We start from the raw sequence: 21,613 nt of genomic DNA, 5'->3' as shown, positions 1-21,613 counted from the left end.
GGGTCAGAAGTTTACATTCAGTAAGTTGACTGTGCCTTTAAACAGCTTGGAAAATTCCAGAAAATGATGTCATGGCTTTAGAAGCTTCTGATAGGCTAATTGACATTGTTTGAGTCAATTGGAGGTGTACCTGTGGATGTATTTCAAGGCCTACCTTCAAACTCAGTGCCTCTTTGCTTGACATCATTGGAAAATCAAAAGAAATCAGCCAAGACCTCAGACAAAAAGTCTGGTTCATCCTTGGGAGCAATTTCCAAACGCCTGAAGGTGCCACGTTCATCTGTACAAACAATAGAACGCAAGTACAAACACCATGGGACCAAGCAGCAGTCATACCGCTCAGGGAGGAGACGCGTTCTGTCTCCTAGAGATTAATGTACTTTGGTGTGAAAAGTGCAAATCAATCCCAGAACATCAGCAAAGGACCTTGTGAAGATGCTGGAGGAAACCGGTACAAAAGTAAAACGAGTCCTATATCGACAACCTGAAAGGTCACTCAGCAAGGAAGAATCCACTGCTCCAAAACCACCATAAAAAAGCCAGACTACAGTTTGCAACTGCACATAGGGACAAAGATCATACTTTTTTGAGAAATGTCCTCTGGTCTGATGAAACATAAATATAACTGTTTGGCCATAATGACCATCGTTATGTATGGAGGAAAAAGGGGGCGGCTTGCAAGCTGAAGAACACCATCAACAAAGTCAAGGTATTGGAGTGGCCATCACAAAGCCCTGACCTCAATCCTATAGAAAATGTGTGGGCAGAACTGAAAAAGCATGTGCGAGCAAGGAGGCCTACAAACCTGACTCAGTTACACCAGCTCTGTCTGGAGGAATGGGCCAAAATTCACCCAACTTATTGTGGGAAGCTTGTGGAAGGCTACCCAAAACTTTTGACCCAAGTTAAACAATTTAAAGGCAATGCTAGCAAATACTAATTGAGTGTTTGTTAACTTCTGACCCACTGGGAATGAGATTAAATAAATACATTTTTCTGAAAATATTCTTAAAATAATGTGGTGATACTAACTGACCTAAAACAGGGAATTTTTACTAGGATTAAATGTCAGGAATTGTGAAAAACTGAGTTAACTGTATTTGGCTAAGGTGTATGTAAACTTCCATCTTCAACTGTACATAAAGCAAACACAAATTAGCAGTTAGCTTCATGTGAATCGTAATAATTTAGCTAGTCAGCTAGTTTTACATGCAATGTTGATATACAAGGTAGCAAAACAATTTCAGCTAGCCAGAGATCTACGCACACTACAGTGGATATTTTAGGCAGTTAAACATGACAAAATGAACACCATGTATTTATTAACATATCAACATAAAATATTGTCATTATAACATGAGATGTGAGTGGGTAACTTTTGATTCTGAAGTCAGAGTTAATATTCTCCTGCTTCAGTGCAAAACCAGCCAACCGTTGTTGTTTTTTTACGCGGTTGCGTAATATTGCGTCAACAATCCTGGGAAAAATTCAGTTGCAGCTTGCGTTGATGCATCGAAATGTGTACAAACGAAGTAGGCATCTGAAAACTGCCCTCCATGCTCCGTTTCGCCTATGCCGACCGGTCGCTGCTCAAATTTGCGTGCTCGGGGGCACGGTAGCATATTAAGAAACTCAGAGGCATCTGTAACATAGTGTCATTGCTTTCTTGCCACCCTATGACACATGTCTGGTTCCACACTAGCAGCAATGTAACACACAATGACCTTCTTTGCCTTTCAGCTCAATCATACGGTGTGTGTGTGTGTGTGTGTGTGTGTGTGTGTGTGTGGTCCTTGACAAGTCACCCACCTCTAATCCCCCCTCCCGCTCTTACCCGTCTCCCCCTTTAATCTCTTCTCTTTATCCCCCTCTCCTCCCTCTCCAGTACTTCTGTTGAACAACTGAATACTAAGGGGCCCATGCTGGCAGGTTACAGTGCCCCTGCCACTCAGCCCATTACAGGCTTCCACCACCTACACTGCTCTCGTCAAGGACCCTACGGCTAAGACCCTTTCATTATGAACAGCCGTCTCCGGGGGGTGTTGGTGAGATGGGCAGGTCGTAAAAGCGATCGAGCCACAGCCGTGCGATTTATGTATTTATTCATCGCAGAGGAAACCGTGCATTAAAAGGTCGGGCAATTTTCCAAGTCACTGGTCAAACCCACACTGCCAAGGAGGAGAGGGGAGACGGCCTTCCTATTGTAACGGAGGGAGTGAGCCGTGGCTCAATATGCACCTGTGTGTGTGAGGGAGTGAGTAAGGGTGTGTGTGTGTGTGTGTAGACGTGCATGTACTCTCTGAGTGGGTTTGCACTGTGTGCGCATGTGTGTGTGAGCAAGTTCCACAGGTCTGAGTTTGAAAGGTCAAATGCCTCTCCAAAAGATTAATGGGGTGTTATGGGCATGGGTGGGGGGGGGGATGCTTTATGAGCCCCAGCCAGCTGAATTTCCTACTTGACCAACATTACCAGATGGGAGGTGGGGTAAGGGGGGCAAGATTGCACACAAAGACGAGGATGCGTTGGTGTGTATGTGTGTGAGTGAATGAACCATTTGTGGGTGTATGCATACAGTACACAGTGCATTTAAATTAAGCCAGTGGTACTTGTCTAAATGCCTAATCAGTAAGCACGCTGTTTAACTGAGGAGTTGACAGCGCTGATAAGCGCGTGATTAGGCGCGACATTACATATTTCCTCTGATTGCACAAATCCTTTGCTTTGTCACTGGATGGGACTCCTGTTATGTTTGCATCAAGTGGGATCAATCTCTTTACACAAGTGCCTTTCAAAACACAAGAACCTTGTTTTGCACACCAGTATTTCTACTTGCACATCCTCATCTGCACATCTATCACGCTAGTGTTAATTGCACAACTGTAATTACTTTGCCACTATGACCTATTTATTGCATTACCTCCCTTTGCACACACTGGACACAGATGTTTCTATTGTATTTTGGACTGTATGTTCATTTAACTTGTTCTCGACTGGCCTACCTGGTTAATAAATATATATATAAAAAATGGTGTCAATTCAACTCAGGGGGGCTTCCAATCAAACATGTATTAGTTGCTTTAAAGTCCAGCCCATCTGCTTGAAAAATGCAGTCCCTCATATGTAAAGTGTGTGAACTCCTATTGCAAACAGTGATATCATGCATTACAGAGACGTCCGCTATGACACATTGTACACATCATATTTGCAGCACAGATGTTGAGGAGGAGGAAGAACATGATGGCATGAATATGATGACGCAGGGATTTGAGTGAGATTGGAAACATTACAGAAGTAGCCCTGCACACAGAGAGCAGCCTACAGGCCTGTCAACAGGCCTCGCGAAGTGACAAATTAAAATGTTAGAAGACACCATTATTGTACAGTAGGTGCATAGGAATTTCTGATTGGTATTGCATGTGTGAGGTTTGAGTTTATTGAGTTTATTTTTATTTTTACAGGGACAGTGCACATTAATCAACGTTTCAGTAAAAGTGCCGGTTTTAGCCAGCCGGCTAATTTTCAACCGCAGTCCCTGGGCAGGTTATTAAAAACAATTACAATATAGACAATAGCAGCATAGAACAAGCAAGACATAGCAACATAGGACAAGCAAGACATAGCATACAGAGCAACATAGGACAAGCAAGACGTAGCATACAGACAGAGCAACATAAAACAAAAAGCAGCAAGACAAAATTCATAAAAGCAACAAAGTGTTTCCACACCTCACAAGCTACAGACAACAGACAACATGGAAAGCGGCAACACACAGCTAGGGACCATGTTCACAAATCTGATTGACCTTTAGCCATGTCTTCAAGCATTTTGTGAAAGTGTGATATGTGGTGCAGTTATGTGTGTCTGATGGCAGTGTATTCCAGACATGGGAAGCTCTCACAGAGAATGCAGATTTACTAAAGGTGCTTTTCCTTAAGGGAACTATACAGTCACCTCTCATGGCAGACCTTGTGGATCTGCTGCCATATGTCTGGGTTTTCTGTTTAACAAAAATGTTGAGTGGAGGGGGAGCCAGGCCATTAAGGATCTTGAATACAAGACATGCGTCGGTGTATTGCACAAGATTTTCCCAACTCAAGAGCTCATGCTTTCTAAGAATGTGACAATGATGATGGCTATTGGGCTTCCTATCAAGCACTTTGAGAGCCTGTTTGTAGACAGACTGAATAGGTTTTAATGTTGTACAGCAAGCTTGGGCCCAACTAGTCAAGCAGTATGTTAAGTGGGGGAGTATCATAGTTTCGAAGTACAGTTTTGCTACCTCTGTAGTCAAACAATTTCGTATAAATCGGAAATTAGCTAGGTTGAATTTGGTTATTTGAATTACTTTTTTCACATGCTTTTTAAAAGAGAGGTTGGAATCAAGTATGATGCCAAGGTACTTAAAATCGGATACCACCTGGAGCTTCTCCCCTGACACATAGACATCTGGCTCAGTAGCATCTGTTGCCCTCTTTGTGAAGAACATGCAAACAGTTTTTTTCACATTGAGATGCAAACACGAGTCACTGAGCCACTTTGTAACCTGGACCATTACAGTAGTGAGTTCTTGTGCAGCTTGTTGTTTGCTCTTTGCATGCACATATATCACTGTATCATCTGCATACATTTGAACTTCAGACCCAGTACAGACAGAAGGCAGATCATTAATGTACAGGCTGAACAGGAGGGGCCCCAGTATTGACCCTTGGGGCACGCCCACATCATAGCTACGAGTGGGCGACAGCTCATTGCTCACTCTGACACACTGAGTTCTGCCTTCAAGGTATGATTTCATCCATCTCAAGGCATCAGGGGAAAAGTTGAACTTGGACAATTTTGTGATGAGAATCTCATGGTTAACAGTATCAAAAGCCTTCCTTAGATCCAGAAACACAGCCCCCACAACACCCCCTTTGTCCATCTTGGACTTCACATTTTCCAGAAGAAAGCAGTTGGCCGTTTCTGTGGAGTGTTTCGCTCTGAAGCCAAACTGCATGGAGTGTAATGTGAAGGGGCTGTTGTTGAGGTGGGCAATCAGTTGTTCTGCTACACACTTTTCAACAACCTTTGACACCACAGGTAGTATACTAATGGGCCTGTAGTTACTCACGTCAGCAGGGTCGCCTGATTTAAAGATGGCCGTTATTATGGCCGACTTCCATACCCTTGGAAACACACCGAGACCAATAGATGTGTTGGTGACCTTAGTAATGGGGCCAATGAGTGACTCTTTGTAGTTTTTAAGAAAGGTAGAGTCCATCCCAAACACATCTTTGGCTTTTGGCTGTGGGTCAAAAGCCCCACAGTCTAAATCCCCTAACATGTGCCGTTCGGACGATGCAGCAGCATAGGACTAGAGGGAGGACATAAAAAGACATTAGGAGCAAGAGTTGAACAGTTTCCAGATGTCCATACCTTCTTACCATGCCTGTGCCATCCCGGGATATAAGGAGTTACCGGCAGTGCACAAGGGCCGTTTTTTTCCCCCTAACAACATAAAAAAGCCAAAAGAACATCACCAGAATTCTAACAACTACTAAGGAATCCTCACAGCGGATGCTAGGTAAATGCTAACAAGTACTAAGGAATCCTCACAGCGGATGCTAGGTCAATGCTAACAAGTACTAAGTAATCCTCACAGCGGATGCTAGGTCAATGCTAACAAGCGCATGTGAAGACCGACTAAAGACAGACAACCCAGCTCATAAAGTTACACAATCCTCGCAAAAAACGCAGTTTGCAGCACAGACAATTATTAGAAAGAAGGGATCTTAATCCAGGAGGGGATTGTCTGTTACCAAGAAGTTTCATCTTGCAAGCTAACGTTAGCACGTTAGCAAAACCCAGCTGGATAGAATTTATTTTGCACATCTTATAGCCAGCAGCATACCAGCCTGCATCCCAGTGCTGGCTTGCCACTGAAGCTAAGCAGGGTTGGTCCTGGATGGTCCCTGGATGGGAGACCTGATGCTGCTGGAAGTGGTTTTGGAGGGCCAGTAGGAGGCACTCTTTCCTCTATTAAAAATAAACTGCACAGGGACATTGTACAAACCTGTACCGGTAAGCTTCATAATAAAAAATTATGTTGAATGTAATCTGCTTCATCTAGTGCACAAGTTGACTATAGGTATTTACTTAAAAAGTACTAGTATTCAAATGTATATTGATGGTATTGGAAAATCATACTGATGGTATTTTTGAAATAAGGTATTCAGGCTGACGAACAGCCCTCACAGCCATTCCCGGCAAGGCGAGCACTGACAGCACAGCATAGAGGGGAGGCTCATGGGAGGGGAACAGACATTAGCAGGGGTGGACATGACATTCTGTTTCACATCTCGTGTCCTGTCCAACATAGAATCCCTGGATAGATGGGCACATGGCACGGACCTCATGTCATGTTCTACAAGCCGCTAAAGAAATCAAACCTTCTGGCTCACAGTGGTTTACATGACCATTGGATGGCTCAAGAGTGGTAGGCAGATACAGTAATTCCATGTTAGGATACAAAAAAAAACTACATCAAAAGTAATGAAGACACCGACGAGGAGCATCATTGTGTGTGTGTTCCTCTATGCCGTTACCCTGACCTGTGATACAGCAGGTAATGAAGACACCGACGAGGAGTATCATTGTGTGTGTGTTCCTCTATGCCGTTACCCTGACCTGTGATACAGCAGGTAATGAAGACACCGACGAGGAGTATCATTGTGTGTGTGTTCCTCTATGCCGTTACCCTGACCTGTGATACAGCAGGTAATGAAGACACCGACGAGGAGTATCATTGTGTGTGTGTTCCTCTATGCCGTTACCCTGACCTGTGATACAGCAGGTAATGAAGACACCGACGAGGAGTATCATTGTGTGTGTGTTCCTCTATGCCGTTACCCTGACCTGTGATACAGCAGGTAATGAAGACACCGACGAGGAGTATCATTGTGTGTGTGTTCCTCTATGCCGTTACCCTGACCTGTGATACAGCAGGTAATGAAGACACCGACGAGGAGTATTCATTGTGTGTGTGTTCCTCTATGCCGTTACCCTGACCTGTGATACAGCAGGTAATGAAGACACCGACGAGGAGTATCAATGTGTGTGTGTTCCTCTATGCCGTTACCCTGACCTGTGATACAGCAGGTAATGAAGACACCGACGAGGAGTATTCATTGTGTGTGTTCCTCTATGCCGTTACCCTGACCTGTGATACAGCAGGTAATGAAGACACCGACGAGGAGTATCATTGTGTGTGTGTTCCTCTATGCCGTTACCCTGACCTGTGATACAGCAGCTAATGCTGCAGTCTAAACCAGGCTAGATTCAGGCTGATAGTCTCTAAGCCAACAGCTGGCTAACCCACTCCCTGTACTCCATGTCATGGATCATCTTCAAATATGAACATTCTATCATTAATGAGCTAGAGGAGTAGTCTCTTTGGCGATGACAAGGAGTGGAATGTTAGCTAAAGAGACTGGTACTCAGACCAGGTACTATAGGTCATACTGACTTTTCCTTTGCCACTCATCGTGTATGCCAAAAGCATAAACGTTTTGTACTTCCAAGGCCGGTTTCTAAGCATCAGAGTTGTCAGTCCATTTCCCACTTGGACTACATAATATACTGTATTGAATATGTTGAGGAACTAAGTCCCTTTGGCTGATATGGTCTGCCAGACAACCATTCTATTATCATCACTGTACAGTATATACAGAGGAGAAAATGCATTCTTAAAAGGCAACATTGTAAAACAAAGGCAAAGATAACAGCAGCAGTCCCCCTTAAGGCAAGTGTTTTCTATATTAATGAGGCCTTTCATACTCAACCTTTAAGGAACCTTTACAAAACAACATGTCTTGTAAGGGAATGGTTATGGTCTGGAGTGTGTGTTTAATGTATGTGCGTGTGTGTTCATGTGAGGTGTTTTAATGTCCGTGTGTGTTTTAACATGTGTAACGTGTATGAGTGTTTTGCACATGGAGGGGCACACCTATTGGGTGTTAATTGTTTTATTTTTTTAACTTCTCCCCAATCCCTGCTACTGTATTGATGCGCTCCCCAGAGTCCCACTCTCCATGTTCCTCTCCACTTTGAGTTTGCCAGCTTTATGAATATTGACTGAGGTGGGGAGTGAGCTAGCATGTTCAGTATTAACCTTGGCTTTTGCTCGTGTTAACAGCTTTGGTGGTGGAGGATGGAAACCTATAGAGCAGACTGGAGGATAATGTCAAGGCTTCTCATACTCTGCAATATTTATATTACCCATGCCTGCAGATGCTAAAAATTACAGATACGCGTGCATAAAGACACACACTATTCTTCCTAAATCAGAATCTGCCATTCAAATCAAATTGTATTTATCACATGCGCCGAATACAACAGGTGTTTCACCTTAGTGAAATGCTTACTTAACCAACAATGCAGTTAAGAAAATACTATTTTTTTAAGTAAGAGATAAGAATAACAAATAATTAAAGAGCAGCAGTAAGTAACAATAGCGGGGCTATATACAGGGGATACAGGTACAGAGTCAATGTGCGGGGGCACCGGTGTCGAGGTAATATGTACATGTAGGTAGAGTTTTAAAGCGACTATGCATAGACAATAACAGAGTGTAGCAGCAGCGTAGAACAGGGGGTGGGGCAATGCAAATAGTCTGGTTAGCCATTTGATTAGCTGTTCAGGAGTCTTATAGATTGGGGGTAGAAGCTGTTCCGACCTAGACTTGGTGCTACGGTACCGCTTGCCTTACAGAGAAGTTTATGACTATGGTGGCTGGAGTCTGACAATTTTTAGGGCATTCTTCTGACACCACCTGGTATAGAGGTCCTGGATGGCAGGAAGTTTGGCCCCGGTGATGTACTGGGCCGTATGCCCTAGAGGTCGACCGATTATGACTTTTCAACACCGATACAGATTATTGGAGGACCAAAAAAAGCAGATTTTTATTTTTTTTTTACCTTTATTTAACTAGGCAAGTCAGTTAAGAACAAATTCTTATTTTCAATGACGGCCTAGGAACAGTGGGTTAACTGCCTGTTCAGGAGCAGAACGACAGATTTGTCAGCTCGGGGATTTGAACTTGCAACCTTCCGGTTACTAGTCCAACGCTCTAACCACTAGGCTACCCTGCCGCCCCACTAGGCTACCCTCCTGATTAATCGGCCAATTATTATATATATTTATAACAATTACAGCAATAAAATCAATTTAGTCTCAAATAAATAATGAAACATGTTCAATTTGGTTTGAAGAAAGTAAATGCGCTTTTGTTAAATCATCCCTCGTTTGGCGAAGTTGGCTGTCTTTGTTAGGAAGAAATGGTTCACACAGTTCACAACGAGCCCGGCGGCCCAAACTGCTGCATATACCCCGACTCTGTTGTGCAGAACGCAAGAGAAGTGACACAATTTCCCTAGTTAAAATAAATTCATGTTAGCAGGCAATATTATCTAAATATGCAGGTTAATATATACACTTGTGTATTGATTTTAAGAAAGGTGTTTTTGTTTATGGTTAGGTACACATTGGTGCAACATCTTCTTTTTTTTCACGAATGCGCTTGTTAAATCCCCCGTTTGGCGAAGTAGGCTGTGATTCAATGGTAAATTAACAGGCACGGCATCGATTATATGCAACGCAGGACAAGCTAGATAAACTAGTAATATCATCAACCATGTGTAGTTAACTAGTGATTATGTTAAGATTGATTGTTTTTTATAAGATAAGTTTAATGCTAGCTAGCACCTTACCTTTGCTCCTTGCTGCACTCGCATAACAGGTAGTCAGCCTGCCACGTAGTCTCCTCATGGAGTGCAATGTAATCGGCCATGATCAGTGTCCAAAATGCCGATTACCGGTTGTTATGAAAACTTGAAAATCGGCCTTAATAAAATCGGCCATTCCGATTAATCGGTCAACCTCTAGTACTCACTACCCTCTGTAGTGTCTTGCCCTCCATCTATCCCAAATATCCCCATTCCTCACTAGCACCAGTATAAAGTCCCCTAATCATTCCTCACTATCCAATAAGTCTAAAGAATCAGCTAAAAAGAAGACATCCATCTTACCTATAACATCTACATCTTACCTATAACATCTACATCGGCACAAACACGCACGCACAGAGCGTTACTGCAGATACAGCAGAATAGCGTCCGTCCTTACAGGGAACAAAGGAAAATCAGGTGACCCTCTAGGAAGCTTTAAAGACACATATAAAATCAATCAAACCATCAAAGTCAACGTTAGCATTTGGTAAGTAAGCAAATGCTTTAGAGTGCAGAGTCATTTTGGGGATTGTTGGACTGTAATTAGGCTACATATCCTTTGTTGGAGAGCTATGCACCAAAGGAAAGGTGACTGGTTAGGAAGCTCCCTTTTTCACTCCTCCCTCATCCCAGTCTCCCTCACCTCCCCTTCCGTTTCTTCCATCTTTCGCTCACCATGTACCTGGCACTTTCCTCTCCTCCCTCGGTCTCTGCCATCAAAATGACATCGCCCAAAAAGCCCAGGGGGACAATGTCACGGACACGGCTTCCAACTTCACAAATCACTTTGACCTTTCGCACACAGCGAGGTCGCCACTATCAGCTCCAGAACCCCTCTGCCTCAGCCAAGAGAGAAGGGGACCAGGGATCTGAGCCCACGGGTTGGCACTCACAAAAGTGGTTTGCATCAATCATAAGGGAAGTGACTACGTCAAGTAATCTGCTTTCAAAGCATGTATCACAACTCATTTCAGAGAGTTCAGGATAGCACAATGAAGCATAGAATCAAAATGAGTTGACTGTTTTTCATGGGGCGACTGCTTTCAGCTGGTTTAAGCCCCACCTGCAGGTAAATAAAGTCAGGTTGATGGTCATTGTCATGAGTCTTAATTTGCTATATTGTAAAATTGCAAACATTTTCTTAGTAGTTTTTTGGTCTTAAATTAAGGTTAGGGTTAGGCAATAGGGTTAAGTTTAGGTTTAAAATCTTATTTTATGACTTAGTGGCTGTGCCAGCTAGTGACCACTCTGCAGAGCTGCATCAAGAACAAGATTCCTGACAATATCTATCAATTTAATCATTTCTTCACAACCATCGAGTTCAGAAATTAGAGATGTGAAAAAAACAGTTGTGTTTTGTTCTACCATGGGTAGAGGCATCTAAAAAACTAACCCCCTTCTTGAGGATTGGCCATTAGCCTATAACACACAGTGCTACAAAGAATTGCCGGCACAAACATAATGAACCCAGAGGCTACGCTTCAGTTTTAGCCCATGCTGAATCTCCCCTTCTTCCAGCTGCACAATGGGTGGATACGGAGGGGAGGAGGGGAGAGAGGGAAGTAAATGAGATCCCGATGAGATGCCAAGGTGTGTTAGCATTGAGGCGTAGGGAATGAGAGAGCGGCTGCGAGAGCTAGATTGACTGTGCAAGGAGGGGAAGACACCCCACACTGCCTACAGGGCAACAGCAGTATTAGCGCTCCTTAATCCAGCCTGAGATGTGAGACGCATGGTAATGTGGGGGGGGGGGGGGGGGGGGGGGGGGGGGTCACGCACACATATACAGGCCTTGCTCACACACACATATACAGGCCTTGCTCACACACACATATACAGGCCTTGCTCACACACACACACACACACACACACACACACACACCTTGGTGCACTCAGAAATCTGAGAAACAACAAGAAACGCAAATAGACAGAGAGACCTAGTGAGACAAACACAGAAACAAGGACAGACAGAGACCAGAAAGACATTCACTACCAGGCATACCTACAGTATCAGTCAAAAGTTTGGACACAGCTACTGATTCAAGGGTTTTTCTTTAACTATTTTCTAAATTGTATAATAATAGTGAAGACATCAAAACTATGAAATAACACATTGAGTCATGTAGTAAAAGTGTTAAACAAATCCAATTTTATATATTAGCCACCCTTTTCCTTGATGACAGCTTTGCACACTCTTGGCATTCGCTCAACCAGCTTCACCTGGAATGCCTTTCCAACAGTCAAAGGAGTTCCCACATATGCTGAGCACTTGTTGGCTGCTTTTCCTTCACTTTGTGGTCCAACTCATCCCAAACCATCTCAATTGGGTTGAGGTCAGGTGATTGTAGAGGCCAGGTCATCTGATGAAGCACTCCATCACTACCCTTGGTCAAATAGCCCTTACACAGCCTGGAGGTGTGTTGGGTCATTGTCCTGTTGAAAAACAAATGATAGTCCCACTAAGCACAAACCAGCTGGGATGCCGTATCTGCCGAATGCTGTGGTAGCCATGCTGGTTAAGTGTGCCTTGAATTCTAAATGTCACAGACAGTGTCACCAGCAAAGCACCCCCACAACTCCTCCTCCATGACTCATGGTGGGAACCACACATGCGGTGATCATACTCTGCGTCACAAAGACACAGCGGTTGGAACCAAATATCTCAAATTTGGACTCCGACCACAAGGACAGATTTCCACCGGTCTAATGTCAATTGGTCGTGTTTCTTGGCCCAAGCAAGTCTTCTTTTTATTGGTGTCCTTTAGTAGGGGTTTCTTTGCAGCAATTAGACCATGAAGGCTTCATTCACGCAGTCTCCTCTGAACAGTTGTTGAGATGTGTCTGTTACTTGAACTCTGAAGCATTTATTTGGGCAGCAATTTCTGAGGCTGGTAACTCTAATGAACTTACCCTCTGCAGCAGAGGTAACTCTGGATCTTCCCGTCCTGTGGCGGTCCTCATGAGAGCCAGTTCTATCATAGCGCTTGATGGTTTTTGTGACTGCACTTTCAAAGTTCTTGAAATGTTCCGTATTGACTGACCTTCATGTCTTAAAGTAATGGACTGTCGTTTCTCTTTGCTTATTTGAGCTGTTCTTGCCATAATATGGACTTGGTCTTTGACCAAATAGGGCTATCTTCTGTATACCACCCATACCTTGTCACAACACAACTGATTGGCTCAAACGCATTGAGGACATAAATTCCACAAATTAACTTAAGACATTCCAGGTGACTACCTCGAAGCTGGTTGAGATAATGACAAGAGTGTGCAAAGCTGTCCTCAAGGCAAAGGGTGGCTACTTTGAAGAATCTCAAATATATTTGGATTTGTTGAACGCATTTTTGGTTACTACATGATTCCATGTGTAATTTCCTAATTTTGATGTCTTCACTATTATTCTACAATGTAGAAAATAGTAAAAAGAAAAACCCTGGAATGAGTAGGTGTGTCCCAACTTTTGACTGGTACTGTATGAAGACACATTATGAAGATCCATGAAAAGGCACTCAGAACCAGGAATACACACGGACATACACAGTGTCCTTTGTGAGAAGCTGTGTGTGACAGCCCACACAATGGCTGCATTTATGCAATTCTGATCTTTTGCCCAATGATTGACCAGTAAGATCAGATAATTGGGCAAAGGATCAGAATTGTGCTGCCTGTGCAAGTGGCTTACCTTTCAGTTACCCTTTAGGTTAATAAAAAACACAAGTGTGTATGGTTCAATTCATTCTCATTGGACAGGTACGTGTATGAAAGTGGTGAATTACAGTGCATTGGGAAAGTATTCAGACCCTTTGACTTTCTTTTTATAGCCTTATTCTAAAATTGATTCAATTGTTTTTTTCCCCCTCAATCTACACAAAGATTATCATCAAGGATCTCTCTGTACTTTGCTCTGTTCATCTTTCCCCCGATCCTAACTAAATCTCCCAGTCCCTGCCGCTGAAAAACATCCCCACAGCATGATGCTGCCACCACCATGCTTCACAGTGCCAGGCTCTGTCAGAGTGACCATTGGGTTCTTGGTCACCTCCCTGACCAAGGCCCTTCTCCCCCGATTGCTCAGTTTGGCCGGACGGCCAGCTCTAGGAAGAGTCTCGGTGGTTCCAAACTTCTCCCATTTAAAATTGATGGAGGCCACTGTGTTCTTGGGGACCTTCTATACTGCAGATATTTTTTGGTACCCTTCCCCAGATCTGTGCCTCAACACAATCCTGTCTTGGAGCTCGTTGTCTTGGACAATTCCACCGACCTCATAGCTTGGTTTTTTCTCTGACATGCACTGTCAAACTATGGGACCTTATATAGATGGGTGTATGCCTTTCCAAATCATGCCCAATCAACAGGTGGCTCCAATCAAGTTGTAGGAAAATCTCAAGGACGATGAATGGAAACAGGATGCACCGGAGCTCAATTTTGAGTCTCATACCAAAGGGTCTGAATACTTAAATTATTTATATGTTGTTGTTTTTTATTTTTTTTTATTTGCAAACATTTCTAAAAACCTGTTTTCGCTTTGTCATTATGGGGTATTGTGTGTAGATTGAGGGAAAAAAATCTATGTAATCCATTTTAGAATAAAGCTATGACATAACAAAATGTGGAAAAAGTCAAGGGGTCTGAATACCTTCCGAATGCACTGCATCTCTAATAATACAGATAGTATAGAGAGAGGGATTTGAACAACAGACAGAGGCAAATCCCCCTACTGTTGCGAGCTCCAATGACATGGCTGCCAACCCCAGCCTTCAGAAACACATTGCTTTCACAGCAATTAATCGTTGTCACAACATCAATTAGAACAGAGCGTCCAATCCGACTGGCCAGCATTCCAGGGAAACGACTCAAGCTGGCAACACCGAGCTGTGGGTGTAAAAGTGCTCTATAGTATTATAGGGAAGGAATTATCAACGAGGGGTTATGCGTTCTATGGAAAATAATGAACGACGTAAGTGTTCCACGATGTACCAGCGGAGTGGAACTGACCTTCCACAGAGTTGCGTTATTTTCCACAGAAGGAATAGAGCCCTGAGTTGATTATCCCTTTTATACCATTTGCAGGTAGAAATGTGTTCTTTCAAGATCCACTGAAGAAGCTATACGTTTACTAGATAGCTACAGTAGTTGCCTTGGTAACCACAGACTTGCTAGCTAGTTTAGCTAGTCAAACCGCCAATCCTAACTTGATGCTATGAAAATTATTCTAAATTTTTGCAAAATATTCCACGCTCTAGAATGACCTTCAAGCCAATCAGAAACGAGTATTCAACAATGCCATGGTATAATACTCTATACCTAAACACTATGTCTGTGTGGATAATGTATAATGTAATGCAATTCTGTGTTCATGTGGGTGTACAGTAAGAAAGCTTGTATGTGTGTGTGCGTACGTGTTGTCGGCATGCCATGTTATGTGGGTGTGTGCAGCGTGTATATGAGAGAATGTGTGTGTGTGTGTGTAAGTAATAATGACGTGCATCTGTGTTTAAGAGAGATTGCTGTGTTTAAGTGAGATTGTGTGCGTGTCTGTGTGTAAGGAACAAAGCTATGTGTGCGTATGAGCCGAATGTGTGTGTGTGTGTGTGTGTGTGCTCGTTTGCATGTTTGTGTTTGTACATGCAATGTGTGTTTGCACAGCTTGGCTCAGCTGTGCTTAGACACTGCTGGAACTAACCCTCGCCTGGGGAAAGCATGTGATTATGTGCTCTTCCTTCTCTGAATCCAAGCACTGATTAGGACGCTTTACTGGCCTCACCTGAGCCTAACAGTGACACGCAGCCCCAGCCCTTCCTGCATCAGAGCCACGCTCAATACCTCACAACCAGCAAGAGATAGCCCACTGGCCAGACTACTTTACAGGGCAGAAAGAGAGGGTAGAGAGGGGGCATCAACAAGCCAACTTTCACATTCTGCTCTCGGTTTTGAAGCATGAGCGATTGTGGGAATGAGACAAAGGAAACCATTTGCTCTATGCAAGTGTCAGCCAGAATAGATTCCGACCCAATGTTTGTTTACAACTGCACTGGGATCAGACAGGCTTCCTGTTTAGATAAAGATACTGCGGAGCTGGTGTAGGATATGGCTCAGAAAACCTACCTTAATCCAGGGATGAGAAATGCGTTGTACTCCGAAATGTCCCATTATCCCAACTGTTACACTGAGAAGATTGAACAACTGCTAAAAAACTGGCAGGCGTTCAAAGTTCTCAGTGTAAAAGTTGGAATAATGGTACAATTTGAGTACAACGCATTTTGCGTCCCTGGATTGAGGTACGTTTTCCAAGCCATACTTGCACCGGGCTCCACAGTGTAAAATAAAATTGATAAATTACAAGCCTAGTTGGTTTAGCCACAGAAACAGACAGGAACCTTCTTGCTAGCCATTATTGGCTAGGATAATGGATGGGCTGGACATGCCGAGAGAGGAGCTCGGATTGGTCTATCATGTAGCATGCTTCTGTCTATAACATTGCTACTGTGGCTTTTTAAAAAGCTAGAATGTTAGCCATGGAGAACTGCAAAAGTGGTGATACTGCTCTCAACAACATTGCTGCCCTGAATTTAACAGGCGCTATCGACAAAGATCAGTGGGGAAAAGTTGTGATGGACTACTTTCTGCACACGGTCAGTGTGAACTGGAGTGACTTGACACAACGGGCCAAACAAGCTGCAGCTACAAACAAAACGGAAACGACACAGGACGTCTTAGTTAAAGGGTTCCAGGCTGCCATGAAGCGTTCATCCATGTATATGGGCAAGAGTCTAGCTTCATTTTCAGATATTATACTTTCTAATTTTGTGAGAAAGTGTAATTGCAAGTTACAGTGTACTGATAGCTAGCTAGCAAACGTTAGCTTGGTGGCTGGCTGGCTAACGTTATGTGTATGATCTGTGTAGTAATATTACTTGTTTCTCAGAAATCCATTTGCATTGATAGGTATAGCCTAATGTTAGCTATCTAGCTAACATTGAACCTAGTTGGTTATCTTAAGCTACCTGCAGATTTATAATACAGCATTTCGTGCATGGTGGCTAGCTATGACAATCCATTTGTACTGTATGGGTTGGAATTATGGTTAATTGTTTAGCTAGCTAACTTGATGGGTCATGTAACGCTTGTTACATGACCCATCAAGTTAGCCTGGTGTGTCTTGATTACGGCCATCTATTGTATTTCATGAACATGTGTACGTCTACACATTAGTGACCCATCCACTTAGCTAGATGTAGCTGGGGGTTATAGCATTTCTTTCACATGACCCATCTATTTAAACAAGTGTGTCTGGGTTAGCATCATCAAATAATTATGAAATATTTATCTGGACACTTTCTATTTTTGATATTGCTACTATGCAAATAACCCTTTCACTGTACTGTTTACACCTTCTGTATCCTGTGAAAAATAAACGTAGATTTTATTTGATATAGTGTGTGTTTACCAGAGACGGTAATGTGAGGAACATGACCTCCACCAAAGTCAGATTAGGATATAGGCCAAGGACTAGATAAAGTGTATTTTTACCTGGTGTTTTCCTTATTGTAGGCTACTACTTTCACCACTTTAGTCTTGAAATCTTTGGTTGTTTACTACACTACCTTACTCACTATGTGAATCCTTAATGAAATGGCTGGGGCTAAGGCGGGTGTGAACGATGTTAAATAGGTGTAGACAAAGAAGAGCTCTTCAGTAGATGCACCAAAACATTCAAGGTCCATTTTCTCAAAAGTCAGTTTACAAGTTGATCAAATTTCAAAGCAGAATAACTTTTCCATTGTTCTTCAACTGCAGTGTATGATATACCATTGTGTAGCTCTGAGTCTCTACTTTTATCCAATGTAAAAAAAACACAAGACCGAATCAAGGGGGTCAGTCACATGTGAAAACATTTTGTTTCTATGATCTGTGGTTTAAAAGATAAGGGGCTAAAAAAATGCTTCTCCGATTTCCAGATACTGCAATGAGATTCTAGCCAGAGGGAGGGTATTTTCTTGTTCCCCATGTAACGGATGTGAAACGGCTAGCTTAGTTAGCGGTGGTACGCGCTAAATAGCGTTTCAATCGGCGACGTCACTTGCTCTGAGACATTGAAGTAGTAGTTCCCCTTGCTCTGCAAGGGCTTTTTATGTTTTAACATTTTATGTCATTGGTTTCAACTTTTGAACTTTATATTTATTTTCTACAAATCATAGAAATACAATGTTTTCACATATGAAGACGCTTAATGTGCAGGAGATAATGAAAATTAGATTGAAAAGCAGTGGAATTGCCCTTTAATCCCAACCAAGCCTTTTATAATCTGAGAGTGGATGATTTATACTCTCGTTTTAAACATGCAGGCTCAGCATTCCCTAACAGTCCCACTACAAGTTAGAATTTTGAATAAACTTAATTTCAACTTACTTTACCCGTCTACTGATTTTGTCCTTATGGAGGTAGTCTGAGACATAATATCCACAGGCAAGTGTTAATAAGCCAACTTTCAGTAAACTGGTATTTTTTTTCGGTTTGTGTTTCCCATTTTGTATTTGTGACAAACACAATATGTAAACAATGGCCAAGCTTAATTAATGAAAATATATATATATTATTTTTAATCATTCATCGCCAGCACCACCCCAACATACAGTATGTGAAAATGGCACGCGTCTATGTTTTGTAGTAAAAAAGATGGAAGATGTGTTTCCATTGACATCCTACACATAATTGGTTAAAAATCACATGATGCACACCGATGTCAATGGAAACATTTATCGTCTCTCTTTTTTTATATAAAACATACAAACGTGCCATTTTCACATATGTTGGGGTGGGTGCTAGAGTTGATGAATATGAAGATTTAAAAAATGTCCTTTAACCGAACCACAGACGGAAAGGTAGACAATGTTCGGTTACAATGCTGTTTACACATTTTGCATAATTTACAATGACTCAGGAAATTGAAAAAACAAGTAATCTAACCTACCGGCCGTAAAAAGTCATACAAACAATACTTTCGTGTGGCTATTATATCTCCACTTCCTACTGTCAAAAGTGCCAATAGCACAGACAACCGGTAAAGTAAGCATAAATATTATTTTATTCAACATTCTGGTTTGAAGAGAGAGTCGCGTCTTTTTTTAGGGCAACTTCTTACAGACAGAATATCCATGGGTAACAATATGATGATTTGGGAAGTCCGATCCCAGTGCAGATGTAAGCAAGCTTAGAGTCTATTAGAGAATCTATTCTGGCTATGCAAGTGTCTGAGAGCAACAATGTTTCCTATTCAGTCTGGTTAACTAAGTAAATGCTGGGACGTAGCCTAGTGCTGGAATACATTTTTCGTTGATAGTAGCCTAACCCTTTCTGACATTTAGGCAATGCTTTTTGTTGCGTTTCAGACTTTTTGACAAACAGTGGGCAATTTGTAATACGCTCATTCATACAAACTAGAACATCATTACAACGTTGCTGCAAGACTACAACTGTCCAGGTTTAACGGTTTCCGTTCAATGTCAAAGTGATAAAGGGACGCATTTTGTAACAATACGATTGTAGGACTAGGCTATACATTCGCAACAAGATACGTTTGTGTGAATCCTTGTCGAAGTCGGTAAACTTAACACCTCGCTTTTACTTTTTACTTACATATCACGCCATTTTTTTGATATTTTGTCCACATGTTCAACTGTCACTTAGCTACTGAAAAGAGACGCGTAAAGCTGCCAGCTGTGTGAAACACAACGAAGGCGGCTTTAACACCAAATTGATTTGGAGCGGTTTTTTCCGAACTCTGGCGCGTTTTCCCCCTTTTAAAATGTTGGAGAAAAAAAAGCTACGGACATGATTTACTTAATATAGACCTATTTGTACAAATATACGTTTTGTCGACATCTCTGAACTTCCGCATCACCGTGCGTGCACCTGCAACCAGACTGGCGATTCGGCTAGGCTGGAGTGTTGGACGTTCATTCATCCACCTGCTACGAGCAGTCCGGGATAAAAACACACACAAAAAACGTATACAATAGCTTCCACATACCTTCTTCAGTGTGACAACCCTTGTTTCCATTCAGCAATAATATCCAAAGTACCGATATTTGCGTTTTAAAAAGCTCCATGTTTGAATGTCCAGCCTCGCGAAGCTCTTGTCATCTCTCTCCGGGCTTGCGCGTAACACACACACAGCAGAGCGAAGCTAGAGCCGTCCGGGCTAGTGCGAGCTTCACTCACTACGCGGTTTATTCGCTATCTCGGGGGAGGGTGTTGTGCATCAGATTGACATCATGCAAGTGCAATGATGGAAGATTTCGAAACGAGGGTACAGGAAGGTCGCCTATCAAAGCGCTGGGGAAATGAATCGCAACGCCAGGTGTTTTCGCTATTCGAATCATCACCGCTTTGTGATTGAAAAAATATATATATATTATATATCACCTCGCCTTTAATCGAACTAAAGTAACGGCAGCATTGACTTGGTGGGTGGAAGCCTCCGCTTTCCATGTGTGATAGGTGCATTTAAGAATATTTATTCAAGAATATCTTTATTTTAATGATTGGATTATGTGCATTTAGATTAAATGAAGATTAATTATGTCTAGAGAATGGAGGGAAGGAAGCGATGTTAATGCGACATTAAATGTCTAGAAATGTTGACTAATTGAATTAATGAATCAATTGAATCATTGTTCAACACTATATACTATATATATATATGTACTGTAATTTTGGAGTAATGATTGACAAAGGGAGAGTCCAAAAGAAATTCGATACAGTTTCAACGTTTCCCATCCTGTACAAAGAAAAACTGATGCTGCAAATAATTTCAACCTATTGTAATTGACATGTGTGGGCCAAATTGATCATGTTATCTTTTCAGCCGAGGAGGCAAAACAGTTTATTGGTCTTAGTCAACAGCAAAAATGTAGCAGACTGATCAAACTGCTGAGGTGAATCGAGTAGTATCTTACAATTTAAAATCCATAAAGCTGCATGACAACTAAAGGCTGATCTATGATGTGGATTTCTAAACCTTTTCATTTTTTTGGTGTAATCCTCTGCAGTGTTATTGGAGAGCAAACCCCCGCCAGGCGCCAGTTCAATAGTATTGGTACAAAGAGTTTTTTTTTAAACCTGGTAACACAAAAAGACACAGAACAAGGAAAGCCTTTCATCCAAGCTTTTAAAGTACACAGACATAAAATACTCCGATTTGGATCTGAGACAGTTTTGTGATTTAGCATGTTATTTTGTCATAGTTATTTAATGCCTGCACAATTACAAAGCTTGGTCTGTGTCAAAATGCTTGTATTAATAAGCATATAAATGACTTAAAAAGTGAAAATGTAACAGTGTGGACCGATAAGGGATTTGCAATGCATAGGCTGCCATAACAAACATAAATCTACAGAATTGCATGGAAAAAGTTTTTTTTCTTTCTATTTGTCACGACTTTGATATAATAACAGCTTCTGCTATTTATGTAGCCACTTTTCTAACTAATGACCTAATGAAACAGAAAGTCATCACACCTAATTTTCCCCCTAAGCATGGCCTGCCAGACATAAAACTGCACTGTAATAAATGTAATAAGTCCACCACACACCCACATCCTTTCCCCATATCACACACACATGCGTGCACTCACACCAACCCTCCTCCACACACACCCTTCTCAGCACAAAGATTATCACCCACAGACAGATCCCCTCAGCAGGAGGGCAAGCCAGACCTCCAGACCTGATGAACTTGTCCAGTATAAGTCAGCCAGCACAGACACCAACCCCAAACCACACTTCCACCACTGAAACGCAACCAGCAAATCCCCTCTATTCACTTGCAATGTCTCAAGGCATATAACA

General features: G+C 42.3%; 1 protein-coding gene across 1 annotated transcript in view; it reads right to left on the bottom strand.

The window, feature by feature from the left end:
- LOC139373395 (ephrin type-A receptor 7-like) overlaps positions 1-19,867 on the bottom strand; it is a 332,457-nt gene extending 312,590 nt beyond the window's left edge. The window contains exon 1 of the mRNA XM_071113849.1: positions 19,795-19,867. The gene's annotated coding sequence lies outside the window, so the exon portion shown is untranslated. The remainder of the gene's footprint in view (positions 1-19,794) is intronic.
- Between the last annotated feature and the right edge of the window lie 1,746 nt (positions 19,868-21,613).

Source organism: Oncorhynchus clarkii, chromosome 18, assembly GCF_045791955.1.
Source record: "Oncorhynchus clarkii lewisi isolate Uvic-CL-2024 chromosome 18, UVic_Ocla_1.0, whole genome shotgun sequence".
Classification (NCBI taxonomy): Eukaryota; Metazoa; Chordata; class Actinopteri; order Salmoniformes; family Salmonidae; genus Oncorhynchus; species Oncorhynchus clarkii.
The sequence above is the reverse complement of the archived record's forward strand: the minus strand, read 5'-3'. Positions and strand labels throughout refer to the sequence as shown.